Here is an 18,975-nt window from a genome sequence, read left to right as displayed (position 1 = left end):
CTTTTTTTTACACGCCACATAAAATATTGTTTCTCCACAAAAACTTGTGCACTAACATAGAATGTCAGAATGTACACACACAAAAAATATGTCAGAATTTTTTAACATTTTTAAAATTGTTTTCTAAATTATTTTGTATAATAGAAGCATTTGCTCCTATGATCCAAAACCGCCTCCTTTATTTTGTGCGCTTGCTGTTAACCCTTTCTGTTGGGAGACATCTTCGGTTCGGCAATCCGCTCGCGGATGTTTGTATCCCATGAATTTTGATATAATAAAAAGTGGCGGATGATTCTCAAAAATAATAACAAGACGGGTTACTTTGTGTCCTGAACAGATCAAAACAGATATTTTTTAGTGTTTAAAATAAATCGGGTCGCTTAAGAGTACACAATATCTCTTTTATCCGACTTTGTGTCCTGAACAGATCAAACAGATATTTTTAGTGTTTAAAATAAATCGGGCCGCTTAAGATGTCACAATATCTCTTTTATCCTCCAAAGACGATTTTAGATGATGGATTTTTTTAGGATAGGAGCATCTCCACTCGCGTCCCCTAAACCGTCCCCTATAGGGATTTGGGGTGCGCCGGACAAAAAAACGTTTTCAGCCGCGTCCCCCAAAGCCTCTTTTTGTCCGGTGCGGCCCGATACGGTGTCCGGCGGCCCGAGCCCGTCCACACCGAAACGCCGGACACACCGAAAAGCGAAGCGAAGCGGCGCGGGCCCGACGCGTCAGCGGCACAGAAAAAATTCGTTCACCGCTCCCGCCTAATCGCGCCTCTCCGCCACATCGCGCCTCTCCCGCCACATCGCGCCTCTCCCGCCGCGCATTTCTGCATCCCAACACATTTGACCTATCCCGCCCGCCGATTCATTTCTCCCTCCCGCCGTCGCTATGTTATTCCTCCCGCCGCCACCCTCTCCCCATCCATGGCGCCACCGACTGCCCCCAAAAAATGGCCAAGAAAGCGGCCAAGAAGCCGCCGGGCAATGAGACGAAAGGGCGCGGAAGGCGCCGACTCCGAAGAAGAAGCCGGAAGGCTGGACCGATGATCAGTGGCATCAAGATTGTCTGCGCCGAAAGATGTCTACGGCGGAGCGGAAAGGACGGAGGGCGGCGCAGCTGGAGAAGAAGGCGTTGGCGGCACGCGCGCACCAGCAGGCGATGGCCGGGTGTATCGCTGCCACCAACGCGAGCCCATGGACGGCCTTTGGGGAACGCGACTGGGAGCGACGTCCCCCAAACGCGGCACGAACAAAACTCGTCCCCCAAACGCTCGATCCAGCGTCATTTGGGGAACGCGACTGGACATTAGCCCACGGGTCTCAGTCTTCACGCCCCAGCATAGCCAAAAGACCTAATCTAATCCGCCGCCGACAATCCGCCGCCGACGGAGACGCTGCCGGCGAAGAAGAGCATCACCGGCTTGATCCTGCGGTGAAGGTACCCCACCTCAAGCCCCCATCGCCTATTTTAGTCCAAACTGGGAAACTTCCGATCAGATCCCTAGCATATTTTGCAATCTGATTCCCGATTCTCGCGCTGTGACATCTGATTCCCGATTCTCGCGCCGTGACATCTGATTCCCGATTCTTCCGATACCCGCGCTGACTGTCACATCTCCTTGATTTTGTGTAGAGATGGTTGACTTGCCATCAGTTTGCGATGCGTGCCGAGGGAGGTTCGTGAGCAACAGAGTGCGGGCAGAACATCGGTGCTCAAACATGCTCAAGTTCGTCCGAGCCCAAGAAGCTAAAGCAGCAAAGAGGGAGGCGCTGAAGAGGGTAATTCAAACTCTGGTTACTGTTAAAAAAAACTTATACAACATTCAGCTGTCCTGGCCTTGCTCTCGTTATCCATCGATTTGTTAGTGTGCAAAACAATTCGTCACTATTTTTCTCCCTGCCACCAGAATTGGCACACCATTTCTATTTAGCATGCGTAACAATAGATGATAAATGATAAACTGGTTTAAGATGCTACCCGATGGAACTAAACCTTGTACTTCCATGTACTGCCACCATAATCATCAGTTTCCAAACCAGTGGCCTGAAAGTCAAAATCCCAATGTGTCTAGTGTATTACTCATATATGCTGTGTATCGGGTACTTATTTTCTGCCTAGACTTTAAATATATATATATATACAGTATGTTGAACTGCCTCAGCGCTTCTGGGAATTTACCCTCGCAGCCTTGAGCTTGTCGTCCATCTGTGAGAAGCTAAACACAAGTGCAGGTGGGCCCCTCACAAAGGGACTAGCAGATTCACACCAGCCTTTCTCAACAGCAACAGGTATCACTGGAGCGCTTGCAAATGCACGCAGATATGTATGACTTCCCATATGTGCATCAAGAAACAAGGCCTTCGAAGGAGCAAATTTCGTGATGCCCAACTGCCGGCCAAGCACCCGCATTGCAGCTGTCAAAATTCGCAGCTGCGGCATGCTACCCAGCAAGAGATGAGTCATGCCTGGTGTGAGAACCACAAACAAAGCGGAGCAGGCAGAACCGGTAGCTTTTGCCGTATCTGCCTCGCGTGGCAATTCCAGATCTTCAAGGTCCCAGCCACCTTCCTCTTCTCCATCCTCTTCATTTGTTTCACTTCCTCGATGTGGTCTTCATATCCCCAATCACCTCCAGCACCAGCATATTCATAGTCTTCCTCCTGCTCTGCCCTCCCAGTAGCATCTAGTCCACCATCAAAAATATCACGCAGCACCCTCAACAATGGCCAATCACTACAAGCTTGTGAGGTGCAGGAGCAATTAAAAGTGAACTAGTTTTCCATTCAGGAGGAATTAAAAGTGGCTAATCACTACATTTTATCCCAATTCACTAGCAAGCCTATCACTATCAGCAATTTCAGCAAGTCTGTGAGTGGCAGCAGCTACATATACAAGAGGTAGCTGTCCCGCATTCTCCAGGATCTCAACTCTTTTCCTAACATACAAGAAACAACGCATTGTGGAACTGGCCCATCAAATTGTGTATTCTGCAGGAATGTTAGGCTGTGCGTGACGCATCAAAGAAAAAGCTAGGCTCTGGTCTAAGGCCGGCGCCAAGGGCCTGAGAATAGTGCTACCAGAAACCTTGGATGTACATATGTTAGGCTGTCTATAAGGCTCTTTAACTTTAACTACCAACTTCCTTGACCTCCCGGCACTGGGCAGGTGTCAGCCCCCATAAACGATCTTACGACATTGCGGAGAACTGTGTTTTTGGTAAACAGTCGATAAAGCCCACCTTGTCCAAATAACCAGTTATCAGATACAGAAAAGCAAGCCTGTCAAAATTCTTCGTCCTCTGGTATGCATATTCAACAATACCGACATTTCCTTTGCTTTCAGAGCCTCAATTCCCAATTTGTACCAATGATACTTGTCATCAATCTCCTTTGCTGAAGCAACAGCAATTTGGATGTTGCTGCTTTCGAGGGCTAGGATAAATCTGGTCTTTCAACTTTCACGAAGTGGAGAGCAACTTCTGGAAATCAATTTTGTTTTAAATAAGAAATGACTGCCTGTTCACAAAGCTGCCAATTCTTGACCATATTCATGACTACATCACAGGGAAAAGTAGATGGATGTACCAGATAATCAGATTTTTGTCAATATAATATAGGAGTTATACTGTACAACTCTTTTGTGCTAACTTGGAGCAAATAAAACCAGACTTAAATTAACATATCCATGCTTTGAAAAGGTCAAAAGGAAATAAATAGTGGAGTGCAGAGTTTAAGGTCCTAGGCGACAGGCTGCTTTTTAGCATAGGCGTGTAGTTGAGTTTTACTTTCTGAACTATTCAATGCTCTTTAGGAATACGAACAGCAATACCTGAGTTTTGAACAGTGTAGTGTGCCTGCAGTGGTGCAGTATTCACACAGTGTGCGCGATGGAATGGCCTATGATGACTTGAGTCTGAACACCAACCTACTGTTTTTTACAAATAACATGGGCCTGGTTTAGCAAATGATCATGATCATGCATGGAACTACTGTATACTATTTTGCTACTATAATTTCTACGATAGTATTACTAACATAATGTTTCTTGTTACAGATCCGTCACAAAAAGAAGAACCATTAAGCAGGAGAGACATTGCAATGTGAGAGGCAAAGAGAAACTGTGGCTTAGTGCAATGATGTCAGACTGATACTTATGTCGATGTGACTACTTACCTATGATGCGTGTAAAACTCCCAAGGTTTTAAAGTCTGCACCAACGCCAGTATAAACTGTTTCTGTACTTGCTTTTGATCATTCAAGCCTATGGATGGAAGTCATTTACTGCTGTCTGTGAAAAAGGGAAACATGTCAATGACCCAATGACCAATTAATACCCACGGATATATTTCGTTGCATCAGTCCAAAGTATAGTCTGTGAAGAAGGAAAATAGGTTCATTTAGTATGTATATTCATCCTCAGAACCACCAGGTTTATTTTTGCAAGCTAACGTTACACACAGCACAAATTTCCCCATGCGCAGGGACACACGCTGTTTATCAATTCATTCATGAAAAGAAAAGACATGCGTATAATTGCATTTACTTGGGTGACGTGGCAATGCAAAGCCAGTACATAACAGCAGCATTCATCTCCCTATAGCAGATCATATGCGGTTGACTCGACTTGCTGCGGCAAAACACATACTTGAGGCGATCTTTGAGGCCAACGAACACACCTGGCAGACCATACCTACGCTATGGCCTGGAAGGCTGCTCTCAGAGCCACGGCAAGCACAAGGAGGCAGCAAGGGGAACAAATGAACAAGAGCACAAACAGAGTAAAAAGCATTTGGACAAAAGACCAATATCAGGCGCATGCAACTGGTTGCCCAACGCCACCTGAAACGCATCTACAACATAAGATAACACCAAAACCATCACCAAACAAACAACAGAAGTAACAAATTCCAATCCCGGGCACAAAAGCGTAAGATGGAAAAAGCGAACCCCAAGAAAGTGACAACTAATAAATCAGACAAATTAGGAAATCGTCCATACCCCCTGTCCCCATTCACCAAACCCCTCAGCCCTCATCACAGGAACACACAAACAATCCAACCCGAGGAAATCATATCCAACACAGGCACTCTCTATAAGCACCAGCCCACACATCAGCAGGTCCCTAAACCAAAAACATAAACAAATTACAGCTGCAACAGGGGAGATAAAAGAACCAACCTCAGTCAAGGAAGAAACAGAGCAGCAAGGACCAGGTCGACGACAACCCTCCCAACAGGAACTACCACCGTAGAGACAATCACAAAGCACTGGTGCACACCGCAGACCACACAAACTCTGCCAAATCCATGGAGGAAGGAGAATTAAGAGGGAAAAAAAATAACGCCATTCAACTACCGCCTTACTCAGGGAGCAGGTGGCGACTTCGCACTAACACGCAAGCTGACGCATAACTTGCCATCACCACGGAGAACAATCTCAGCAACTGGCAGCTCAGGGAACTACAGGAGCAGCCAGGGCACAGCATTTCAAGCGGCCATACAGTTTAGAGATGTATAAGATATTTTCTGAGCGATGCTGATTGCTTGTTTTCTACTAACATAAACGAGGAGTTTAACGCCTACAAGTAAGACCAACAGATAGTAAGTGACTAAACTGGTTTTCTCTCCATGTTTCCGCAGGATCTATGCTTGTCTATGAGGCAGTAGCTACTCTTTGACCCCATCTCCCCTAATCACCAACCCACCAGACCTGGAGTAAGCTGTATACAGCACTGCCACCAGAAACATAATCTGAGTTTGTAGGTAGCACAAGCTCGTGGATGGATTACCTTGCTAGACCGCTCATCCCCCAAAACTGCATGTTTCAGCTAGTGTTTGTGAGGGGGCTTCGGAGCCTGCTGAGCGGGACCACACGCCACAATGAGGTGTGGCTATGTTACATCTGCCTCAGTAATACAAGTGAAATTCCAAGCTGTTGACCTTGATATTGGTTATGAAATTTCTTGTCATGCACGATGAAAACCCCCAGTTTCATCTTCAATGTTCCCCTGAAAGATAGTAAAGTTCAATCGAAATAAAAAAGAATGCATGTAAATGTTGGAGATAATGCAAACAGGTGCTCAAGAAACAGTTTGAGCATTAGTTATCACAGCAGTAGGTTTCAAAACAGAAAATAATTATACTCGAGGAAATAAAACTAACATACCTTGTCATCTTTATGAGTTCATAACTTTGAGTAGTATATTAACAATAAGGCAACTGGTACAGACCAGTAGATCACATTAAAGCCCTCCAACCTGCTCTAGTTATAATAGCCTGAGCTTAAGAAATTGTTGACATTCTCAAGAACGAATTTACTAAGGTGGGTGTGATAACTAGAAAAACCGACCGAATAAGAATCATGATGACTTACTGACAGCATAGTTATTTATCAGAAAGCAGCGATAAATGAAAGTGTACCTTGACCAAGATATCATAGAAACACACTGTGCCATTGGTGAAACAAGCATCATCCGTGAACACGATGTTCATGTAAAGGTATAATGATTCATTGAAAGGTCAGATGTGAGATTCAGTGTATAGCTGAGGATGAGCAAGTGTAAATTTTGACGTGTTTGTAGCAATGTGATCATCTAAAATACAAAAGTTACTACCAAGCAATTTTCTAACATCAGATTAAACAACAGTTGAAGTCTCAATTTTAGATATGATGATCAACATCTTCAATACAAACAAGTTCCCAACGAAACAATTTTCCAACATCAGATTAAACAACAATAGAAGTCGTTTTAGATGTGTCATAACACTTTTGTGACCTCAGAGGATGCGTAGGATGGAGTCCGAAGGTAGTTTAAAAAAATCAGATACCACTAGATAACTAAACTCATCTAGGCTGCTGGTACATCTCCAGTAAGTAATTCACATTGTGATCTGCACATGCAGGGAAAGTTCTTTCTGAAACAAGGTTGCAAAAATGTTCTGCAAATGCAAAAAAAAAAAAGCAATCGCAAACACTCTCAGTCTATCTTTCATCTGGTGAACCATTTATACTGAGATGAAACATTTGATCTCATCACAGAATATTGCAAATTGTGATCTGTAAATGGCATGGGTGCCATACTGCCATGAGAAGCAAACAATAGTTGCATGTGAGGATACTTGAAATAAACAACACAGTTTTGTTTACCCACTCAGTTGGATGGTCAATGTGAATCCATAGAATGTTTAGACATAGGATTGTCTCAGTGGACATGCTTCATAGTTGAATGTTTGAGACAACATTTGAGACAATGAATCCACTGAATCTACATAGCTCTCTCTGATTACATGGATCTAAGATGCTCTATATAAAGGAGAAGGTGAGACTGCCTGAAAATGATGGTTTCATCAATTATCAAAACTGAGTATTTTAACATTTAAATGCTGTTATTTTCGCAACAAACACATATGGCTGGTTTAGTGCCATTTGCATCATCCAAAAATATGTGTTTTTGGGGCAAATCTGGAGTTCTCCACCTTCTTGCTTCATAAATTCATCTAGTCACCATCATGCACATCGAATCTGCAGCCCCAGAATCGCAACATTTAGTTTTTTGTAATTGATATATTTCAAATTGTATGCTAGATGACACCATTTCAAGGGGTATGCAGTCATGATGGCATTCCTTCTGCAAAGGATGTATCCCCATGCCACATCATAGTGCATATTCCAAGGTGTTGAAAGTCTTGGCCTCTAGAAGTCAATAAAACTATATGTGAAGCACCGTACCAGTGCGTGGGCAGTTATTCTGGATCAGAAACTTAGCTGCTATGGAAGTCATCACATCTCAGCCTGATCAAATTTCCTTGTGGTTAAAGTTGATGCTAAGGAAAAATTATGTACGGTGTGATCTTTTGCATTCAAGTTGATTGACCTATTAAAAGTGGGACTCTGGACTCGCCAATTGCAAGACTGCTCTATGCCAAATAATATAATATTATTCAGAAGAAAACCTCTTATTTTTAACATGAGCTGAATTTTCGTATGTGGCATTGCATTAGTACGACAGGTGGATCATGATTCATGGCTTCCTCAGCAACAACGCTACTTGGATTGTGACTGAGACCTATGTTGTTGGACCAAACACAATGATGGCTCTGGTTATATGTTCAGTAATTTAGATTCACTGTTACATTGTAAACAGGTATGCTCTTCATATCACCTGCAGCTGGTAGCACTTGGCTCAAATGATGAGAAAACTATCCAGGGTTCATGTATGGGAAAAAAACAGAGATCTTCTGCTCCAATATTTAAGCATGCAGTCTTGATGGCAATTCTTCTGCAAAGGATACGTCCCCGTGCCACATCAGAGTACATTTTCCAAAGCGTTGATAGTCTTGGCCCCTAGAAGCCACTTGCACTATATGTGAAGCACTGTACCAGTCTGTGGGCAGTAATTCTGTTTCAGAAACTTAGCTGCTATGGAAGTTATCACCTCTCAGCCCGATCAAATTTTCTCGTGGTTCAAGTTGAAGGTAAGGAAAATAATGTAAGTCTGTACGTTATGATATGTTATTCAAGTAGATTGAACAACAAAAAGTGGGAGTCTGGACTCACCAGTTGCAAGACTGATTTGGGCCGAATATGGAAGAAAATCTGACATATTTTTAACATGAGCTGAATTTTGGTATGTGACGCTGCATCAGTATGATGGTTATTTGACACTCGCTTCCTCAGACACGACACTGCTTAGATTGTCAATGAGACCAATGTGGTTGGACCAAACACGATGATGGCTCTGTTTATATGTTCAGCAATTTAGATTTTCTGTTGCATTGTAAGGAGGTATGCTCTTATACTTCATATCACATGCAGTTGGTAGCATTTAGGTCCAAGGATGAGAACAATCCATGGTTATATGAGAAAAAACAGCGCTATTTTTACTCCCATATTTACTCCTATAAATATTAGAGTTAGTGGTGATGATCAGCCTGCCCACTCGCACTTCCCCTCTACCAGAGGTAACTTGATAAGCAGGCATGTCCATTCACAATCTCTGTGCATTGTTTTGAGATTTTAAATTACATAACACAATATTTGTGGTGTTCCTAGTTGTAATTTGTTTGCTCTTTTATATCAAGTCAATTCTTTGAACAGTGGATTTGTTAGCTATCAGCATAAATCACCTAGACATTTACTCTGTACATAGTTAAAAGGCTGATTCTCATATGAAGATATCAATCAAACTACATGATATAAATCATAGAACAAGCTAGTAAACTCAATCATAAGGAAGAACTAATCTTAAATACAAGTCCAACGAACATAAGTGTTCTATCTTTAATTCTAGTCCGCTGGACACAAATTCACCAATAAGACAATACGTTATATAGAAAACTGAAAGTACGAATGCTTTCTAAAAATTTAAATACTATTTCGCAAAAAAATCATACTGATGTCTATTAAAGGTGGGTGCCACAAACCACCAGACTATGCCGATATGGCATATGAACACAAATCGACCTATGGAATCATACTAGATGGCGATAGTTGTCTACACAAAAAAGTATACATTATGTTTATTAGACCTTTGTACAAGATAAATGTAATCATATTGTCCATGTCGTCATCAAATTTGAGTATACTAAGCACAAAAGCATAATCATATATCACACTAGAACACTTGATCTATCATCATGATTTATTACAATATGAACTCTTCCTCAAGCAAGTCATCAATTTATGTTTATTAAAACATGTAAAACGAGGCACATGACTATGCCATCTCTATCACATTTACCACTTGATATGGATGGAGATCAATGTTACACATGATTGTGTTTTACTTAGTTAATAACAATGAATTCCGCCAAGGATGAAAAAATACATAAATACTGATGACTATACATATGTGAAAGGCGCATATGAAATATCAATTCAATTTTTTTCACCATAAATTATATATATACTTATCTTTAATTTTGGTATAAATGATACAAATTCGTTTTTCAAAAAACATGCATATATTTAAACTTATTATAAAAAATTAAGCAAAAGAGAAATATGTAATTTTAATAATAAAGTATACTCTGTGTTGATATTGAACACAAAGAACACAAACAGAATTAACAGAGATCACGAATAAAATGACACTATAAATCATACTATAAAATCAGAACTACATCTCGTTCAGATAATAATACAATATTAAACTATCAAGTAACAGAATTAACAAAAGTAGTTACACATCTTTCAATCTAAATTACCTTCAAAAAATAGAGATAAACAATTTCCTTAGATTGACATAGCAGTCGTGCGAAACAAAAACAAAATCACTGGATTCTCAAGGGCCCAGCCGTTGACGGGGAGGAGGCTGTTGATATTGGCTTCAATCATAGGTCCCTGCACTGCCAAATGGTTAGACGCATCCAACAAGAGAAGCGACGGCCTGATTAAAAAAGTCAACTCGAAACCAACCTGTGGCCGCACATAAAAAGATTTCCCCTCAAATCAGCTAGCCAGACACCGGTAGCACCAGATCTGGTGGATCCAGATCTATATTTCATCGGATCTGATGTCTATCGCCCCCTGCTTGTCCGTGTGCGCGGATCGATTACTGCCATCAGCCGAGGCTCGAAGCCGTTCGCCGTTCGCCGTCCGCCCTGCGGCGGTGGCCGGCGGTGCAGGCGAAGGGGATTGCGGCGGTGGTTAGGGATTGCATCGCAGGTTGGAAAAGAGAAAGGCGTCGAGGTCATGCCCAAAAAGCAGGGCGTATAGGGTTTGTGCATGATGTCAGGAGGCCCACGCCCGATGTGACGAGCAACCCCAGAGGCCAGAGTGCCATACCATAGGCAGGCGCCAAGATTGGGCCCAAGACGTACGCCGACATCTTTTTCCTCCTGCCGTAAGCCCGTACCTGACTTTTCATTGGTCCAAGATAACCAGGGGACCACTCCACCGCGTGGTATATATATACTCCGTACATTATTACTACAATAGCAGCTAGCACTATGCCCGCGCAAGGTTTGCTGCGTAAACGAAAAAACGAATTGTTACTTATTTTGGTTCTATAGTTGACTCTTGCAACCACGTTTTAAAAACTCTTGCAATTTGGATCAATCAAATTAAATGCATTAGCAAGTTAACATATACATCATCAAGACGTGCATATTGCTAACCTCCACTTTGAGCTGCAATAGCTTCAGATACTAAATAGCGTCATGAAGCATGCCTCCCAAAAAAATCAACGCAAACATTGACAACGATCAACCCTGCTGACGCTACTGCTCCTGTAAGCCCAGCAGCCAGAGCTACGACCGTGCGCCGCGTGGGTGGCATGACCGAACATCTTGGGCCTCACGGCCCGCACCTCAACCTCCTCTTCCTTCGGTCGACGACTCGGCTCATGCTACCCCTTCTCTGAACCCTCCATCCATCTCCTCCACTCCATATCCCATCCCACCTGGAGTGAAATTCCCCAAGTCCAGTGTGATGCTACTATCTTACACATACTCCCTCCGTTCTTAATTAATTGACGCGGGGTCATGCCAAAAGTAAACAATGGCTAGGCACGGTGCGCGTCGATTAATTCAGACCAGAGGTAGTAGAAGAGAAGGAAAGGGTTGGGCGTGCTAGATCGGCTACTGCCATGGTCCTGTGAGCGAAATTCCGCCAGAGGAAGCTTTTCTACTCTAGAAAGGCCTCCCGGAGGTCATATTCACGACAATGCAAACATCCAACGCAAGTCGTTTTTCCGCTCAGACCCCTGAAGAGGTGCCCACGATAAGACCGATCTGAGAAGCTCCTTGTGTCATCAACTCTTACAAGACCCGACGACCCCGAGCTCCGTGACCGCGCCATCATCTTCACCTCGATGCCGCCGACCCCGAAGACCTCTTATCTGGCCCCAGCGACGACCGGAGCACCGCCGGCCATGTATAATAGTAAATATTTACGGACGTTATTGGCGGTTGGATGGTTCTACTTACATGGCACGGCACTGACAACGTAGTTGTCGATGATGAAGTTATTGATTAGGCAGAACTTGGCGTGGAGTAGGCGAAACTCGGCGTGTCCCTTGTTCCTGAACTCGCGTGTGGCTTTCGTGGGGAAAACAAAACTAGAGTCGTAACTTGTACGTTTATATTGGGTCGAAACACTAATACGATTCGATCGGAAAAGTATTATGATCAGGCGTCACTTGTCTTCTTGTTGAACACGGTCAGCTGTGTTGATCGGGAAAGTATTTTGGTCGAACAAGCGATGGCCTTCTATACCTAATAATAAAGGAGTTAAGATTTCTACCAAATTTTTAGTCCAAATTAATTTCAAAAGAAAAATCATCCAATTTTTTATTGAACTATTTTACCCTCCCATCATACATTGTACCGGTTCATTTCCTTTTCTTCTTTTCTTCTTCCGGCCGTTTTGTCCCCGAGCGTGGAGTCAGTCGACTTCCGCCCCATCATCGTGGCAACCCCCGGGCCCCGGCCGTGAACTCGACCCGACCGCGAGCTTTGCACTACGACCCAGCTATCTGCGCGAATCCAAAATCTGTTGAAATCGGTCGATCGAGTTTTAGGGAGGCCAATTCGTGAGCTCATGTAAAAGGGGATTCTTTTTAGAGCAACATGAGTAATAAAGAGCCCATCAAATTAAAATTATGGGAGAACCTTCGTCGGTATTTACAGGTCTATGGTTTGTTATTTATCTTTGGCTGCCTTCGGAAGAGTAGAAGATTGTGTTCTGGAAGAAGAAAGAATTTAAAGACCTCGAAGATTTGTTAGTATCTTTTAGACTTTATTTTGTAATCGTTAGAATCAGCTCGTGTATCTCTACTATGTACTATTTGTTACTATAAATATATGTGGTATTGATTGTCAAAAAAAAAAAAAAGAGCCCATTTTCGAAAAAATGAGGCCTCCAGATCAAGGAAAATAGAGGAACAACATGGAGATGAGGCAGCGCCCAGGTTTTCTGGGCTCCCTCGCTCCGCCCATGAGCTCTACACACACCCAGCCGCTGAATCACCCAACCTCTGCCGACGCGCCTCGATTCGCATTAGCTTGGTTGGCACGGTCCAGGACCTGCATCATGGAAGATGACGGATATGGCTCAATGGGGGTTGATTTGGGAAAAAGGATGGATGATCTTTTCTGATTTTGTTTGATTGAAGGAAGGGGAGTTTGGGGGGAGACGGAGAACTCAATCCATGCGCGTGGGCGGTTAGCTCAATGGATTTGTTTGGGGTCCCCTTCACGAGCAGTGCCCTCCGCTGTGCCGCTGGCTCACAGCTCGGTTAGGGCATCTCCAACCGGGCGACCCATCCGGACGCGCGCGGATGGGTCGAAACGGACAAAAACGCGGCCCAGCGCGCGGACCCATCCCTAAAACGGATGGCCGCGGCGTCCGGGACGACCCAAACCCGGCCCAAATCTTGGACGAGTTTGCGTGCCCGCGGACGCGAAAGGCTGGTCGCTCGCGTCCTCCCCTTGTCCGCCCCTGGCCCGCCTGTCTGCCTCCCAAAACAGAAACACTCCACTGTACTCCCAAAACCTAGAGATGGCCGACGAAGCGATCGCCGCCGCCACCGCCACCACCGCCACCATCCGAGAGGACGCCTTGCCCGCGGCCGTTGCCGCTCTGCCGTGGAGGCGGCTCTGAATCGGACGCTCCGGTGGTCGTGGAGCCCGGGCCGCCGACGAAGAAGGCGAAGCCCGACCTCACCGCGGAGCAGAGGGCGCTGGAGAGCAAGAAGCGGGGGGTGCGGCGCAGGGCGTGTGATCTGCGGAAGAAGAAGGCCGCCGCCGAGGAGGAGCGGGTGCGGGCAGCGGAGCAGCTCCTCGAACTCCAAACGGTCGCGAAGACCACTCTCCTTCAAGAGCGGCAGCGCAGCCATGCTCTCTTTACGGCCACGCCGCGCTCACCAAGACATGATCATCCGGCACCGGCGCGGCCTTGGGGGAGCTTGGCCTCGTCCGTGACCCGGCCCCTTCCTCCAAGGTCAATCGCCCCACCGATCGCCCCGTTTGGGCACGAAATGGGGCGCATGCAGGCGGCAGCGTACTCGTCACGGGATGGGTCACCGGAGGAGGGCGAGTCCATGACGGGGCCGTCACCTTCGTCCATTGACCTGAACCGTGCGCCGGCGAACTCCAAAGGCCCGAAGAACTTGGAAGCAGCTACGATGGCCGGTGCACGCAACTTTGTTCGACGATATGTCGGCGCGCGCGCGCAGTCACCGTCCACCGTGCGAGCCCCTCCGTCTTTCGCGCAGACAATGCCGACGACCCTGCCATATCCTTCGACACGGCGGGCTCCCAGTGCACCTCCCATTGACACACGGGAGGGCACAACTGCCGGTCCGGCGGCATAAACATCGTGGAGGAGCCGTTGTTCGGTGAGGCCCTCACACAAGCCGCAGCTGCACAAGCTCGAGCCCGCCGGGTAAGCAAACGAACCGGCAACTACACGGAGAAGGAGGACAAGGTGCTCGTCGATGGATGGTTGACCATCGGGCAAGATGTGTTGACGGGTGCCGAGCGAAGGGGACCGCATGCAGCGCCAGGATCTATGAATACTTCCATGAACATCGCAAATATGGACAGGAGCCATTTGAGAGCGACCGCAGCGAAATATCGCTCCAAAAGAGGTGGGGAGTAATTCAAACGGAATGCAACAAGTTCCAGGCGGCGTATGATCACGCGAAGCGGCTCCCCGTTAGTGGCATGGGTGTGAAGGACTTGGTATGATTCTTAACCTCAACTTATTCATCCGATGTTTGCACATCTGTTTATCGTTGTTGTCTCACTTTGCTCTAGGTGTGGCGAGCTTTGGAATTCTACAAAGTCAACAATGGAGAGAAGACCTTTGCCTTCCCTCATTGTTGGAAGGAACTCCACGGCACCCCCAAGTTCCAGGAGGGGTACGAGGGGTACATGGCGACCTTGACTGGCAACAATCCCGCCAAAGATGCCACTGTCATTGACCTTGATGGTGGGCAGCCTTGCGGTAGCTCCGCTTCTCGTGCAAGTCGTCCACGCGGCCACAAGTCAACCAAAGCCGACATGAAGCGTGATGCTTCGTCCATGCTATTGTACGGCACTTTGAAGGAGATGCATGCGGACAGAGAGGTGTCCACGGACAAGAGGGATGAGAGGAGGCGTCAGGAGAAAGAAGAGGACAGGAAGAAATTCTTTGATGTCCAGCAGAAGAAGCTTGAGATTGAAGAGGTCAAGGCCAAGACCAAAGCTAAAGAACTTGAGCTCAAAGAGAGAGAACTTGAGCTCATAGCAATGGCAAGGGCCAAAGAGGTGGAGCTGAAGGCGAAGGAAGTTGAGCTCAAACGCCAAGCCGAGGACAACCTCATCATGAACGCCGACTTGACCAACATGAGCGAGGCAAAGAGAGCTTGGTTCGAGAAGAGACAGAAGGAGATCCTCGAGCGCCCAAATTGAGTTAGACAATCTCAATTGTAATTTTTATATTTTTCGCAAACTATGGCACATTTTATTTGATTTATCATGGTACATTTGATAATATTTTATGCTATTTGATAATATTTTATGTTTATTATATATTCTTCTATGTTTACGAGATATTATTCTATATTTGTTAGACATTGTTTATAAGGATCTGTGGCCAGAGGACCTATTTTCCAAAGAAATAGGCCAAATGGCCAAATGGGTGGCCGCTGCGTTGGGCGCAGCCTGCGACCCAAACGGACGCGCGGACGCGGGGCTCCGTCCGCGCGTCCGCTCGGGTACGCAAACGGCCCAAAACGGACGGCCCAGCGCGTCCGTTTGGGTCGCCCGGTTGGAGATGCCCTTAGACTGCTGTTCGCGCAGATCCGTGAGGTAGCCTCTCCGACGCCTCACAAGCCCGGCTCCGCCCGCGCCGGATAGGTGCTGAAGAGGCGGGGCGATTTGCACAAAAATAACCCTTTTGTCAAACTATAGCACAGACTGACCCTCCGGCGAAACTATTTCACGGATCTAACCCTTTTGTGTGGCGCCCTCCTCACGGGCGCCACACATGCCCATGTGGCGCCCCTGGCCCTGGCGCCACACACCCATCCGACGTGGCCCGTCGACGCTGAGCTGGTTACCCCGATCCGACGTGGCAGCAGGAGTGGCGCCGCTCTCGCCGGCGCCACACTTTGAAAGTGTGGCGCCCGTGGCAAGGGCGCCACACTTTCACTTAAGTTTTGGCCGCGCGCGCCCGCCCAGCCCGACCAGTTCTTTCTTTCTCCCTCTCTTCTTCTTCTCTCACAGGGAGGCGCCCGGTTTTCTCTCTCCCCCTCTCTCCTCCCCACCAAATCCACCACCAAATCGTCAGATCTGTCCGTGGAGATCGTTCCCAACTCGTTGCTTGAGGTAATCTCCTCCGTTTCCCCTCTTTTCATCCATTGATTTTGTGTATTTGCTCCAATGTATATATGAAACCCTAGATGTGGATTTGGTTGATTTGAGGGTGGAGATGGATTTGGTTGGTATGGGTAGATTATGTTGATTATGGTAACTAATGAACACATGTATGTATGTGTTGTTCATATTATGCTAGGGGGATGGATAGAATTGTCCATGTTCATCATGTGGAGAAGGATGCTTTCTTGAAGGGAAACATAGAGCCGGACCCGGAAGAGGTTGACTTGGTGTTTGACGTTAGCCCTAGCTTTGCGGAGGTGGTAGCACAAGTTAGGGTTGAGTTGAATTGGAATGAGCCAAATGATGGTGTTGAGCTAGAGGGAAGGCATAATGTGGGGTTTGGAATGCACACCCGTTGGAAGATAATGCGTATCAACTCCGAGCAACGTTGGTCCATTTACAAGGAGACGGTGGCCGGGTCACAAGATAAGGCTTTGGAGTTGTTTGCAACCAAGACGGTTGAGGCTTGTATCGAGCTTGACCTTAACCGTCCCTCCTCCCCCGTTCGAGAGAGGACTCCTCCACCCATGAGCCAAGAAGAGGCCACCCAATCTCCCATTGTCCAATCTCCCATTGCCCAACAACCTCCGTTGGATAATGAGTATGATGAGCATGACGATGGTGATGATGGTTTCGAGATGAATTGCAACAATATCGGTGATTTGGATAAATATTGGACGCAAGAGGAGATGGACCACTCCATTCCTTATTCCCGATGCTATGCGTCGGACTCGGATGATGATGGACCCGAAGAGGAGGTTGACGAGGATGGCTTCACGGCTAAGGAAGCCGAAAGAGCCGAGATCTTCAAGAAGGTAACCGGACGGGATATCCGGGTACCATTGTTCCGTGATGTTAGTCTTGCGGATGGAGCCGTGGTTGATGGTGGCAAAAGTTTTCTTCTTGGAGCTAGGCCACAATCCAAGAGAGATGTGGATGGTAGGACGGCTATGATCTCTAAAGGGCTAACGTTTGATACATTCTTGGAATTGAAGATATGGTTGAAGGAGTTCTCCATTAAGCATCATCGCCCTTACATCGTTGTTCACTCGGACTTGAAGAAGCGGTACACGCTAAAATGTGTGGATAAAAGGTGCCCATGGGTTGTCCGTGCACGACCTTTCAAAAAAGGGCCCTCTTGGCACATAACAAGTTGTGTAGCCACTCACATGTGCCGGGGCCCGAGGCTTGATGGCAAGGATGCACAGGACCACCGTCAACTCACATCCGAGTTCATTGCATACAAGCTCTCGGCGGAGATCTCATCACTTCCTATCATGAGCATTAGGTCCGTGCAAGATACGGTCAAATCCACCTTTGCATACGACGTCAAGTACGGGAAGGCATGGAAGGCCAAACAAGCCGCATTCAAGATGTTGTACGGTGATTGGGAGGAAGCATACAACCGTATCCCTAGGTTGTTGTTAGCGATGGCCGCAACTAACCCGGGCATGGTGCATGTGGTGGAGCCTTCCGCAACCAAAATGACTTTGCATGATGGTAAAAGAGTGAGGGTATTTCACCGTGCATTTTGGTCATTCGAGCAATGCACGAGGGCATTCGAACATTGTAGGCCCGTCATAGCCGTGGATGGTACCTTCTTGACCGGTCAGTACAAGGGCACACTATTGGTGGCAATAGCAAGTGATGCGAGCAACCGTTTAGTACCATTGGCTTTTGCATTGGTAGAGATTGAGAACAATGATAACTGGCAATGGTTTTTCCATATATTGAGGACGAGGGTCATACCACCCTCAAAGGAAGTGTGTGTCATCTCCGATCGTCATCAAGGAATTCTCAATGCGGTGGAGGTTGCAATTCCCGGGCATGCTCCCTTGCATCACCGATGGTGCATGAGGCATTTTTGTGCAAACTTCTACCGGGCATGCAAGAGCAAAGAGTTGTCTGACCTCCTTCAAGATTGTTGCCTCGCTTACTCTGAGCGCCGCTTCGCAAACCTATACAACGGCTTGCTGAAGCACAAAGACCTCAACGCGGGTGGTCAAGAGTTTCTTCATAGACACCTCATATTTAACTCAAAGTGGGCAAGAGCTTATGATGAGGATGGGAGGAGATATGGCCAAATGACAAGCAACATGGCCGAGTGCTTCAACAATGTGTTGAAGGGTGTCCGTGCATTGCCCGTGACGGCAATCATTCAATACACATTCGAGAAGTTGAATGTCTACTTCCAGAACTACACCGATGAAACGGAGAAGGAAATAGCTAGGAATTGCGAGTTCCCTACGAAGGTTGAAGAGTTCATGGAATTTCAGGCGAGGAAGGCGGACTCCCAAACGGCTACATGTTATGACAATGTTGAATGGGTCCAAGCACACAAGCCCAACGGCAACAACCTCCTCCAAGCCAACAAGCTCCAAGCACACAAGCCCAACGCCAACAAGCTCCAAGCACACAAGCCCAACGCCAACAAACCCCAAGCACACAAGCCCAACGGCAACAAGCTCCAAACACACAAGCCCAACGACAACAAGCTCCTACGCAACAAGCTCCAAGGCAACAAGCCTCAAGGCATCAACCACAATGGCGACAAGCTCCAAGGCAACAAAGGATTCACATAGGGCTTAGTAGAGGTGGCCGTC

The 18,975-nt window shown here is 46.5% G+C and overlaps 2 pseudogenes; one reads left to right on the top strand and one right to left on the bottom strand.

Moving 5' to 3' along the window:
- Positions 1-1,783: 1,783 nt before the first annotated feature.
- LOC127305164 (coatomer subunit alpha-3-like) lies at positions 1,784-10,811 on the bottom strand (annotated as a pseudogene).
- A 7,657-nt stretch (positions 10,812-18,468) lies between these two features.
- LOC139832696 (uncharacterized) overlaps positions 18,469-18,975 on the top strand; it is a 39,606-nt pseudogene continuing 39,099 nt past the window's right edge.

The sequence above is a fragment of the Lolium perenne genome, chromosome 6, assembly GCF_019359855.2.
Source record: "Lolium perenne isolate Kyuss_39 chromosome 6, Kyuss_2.0, whole genome shotgun sequence".
Taxonomy (NCBI): domain Eukaryota; kingdom Viridiplantae; phylum Streptophyta; class Magnoliopsida; order Poales; family Poaceae; genus Lolium; species Lolium perenne.
Note: the sequence above shows the minus strand (reverse complement) of the source record. Positions and strands in the feature narration are given on the sequence as shown.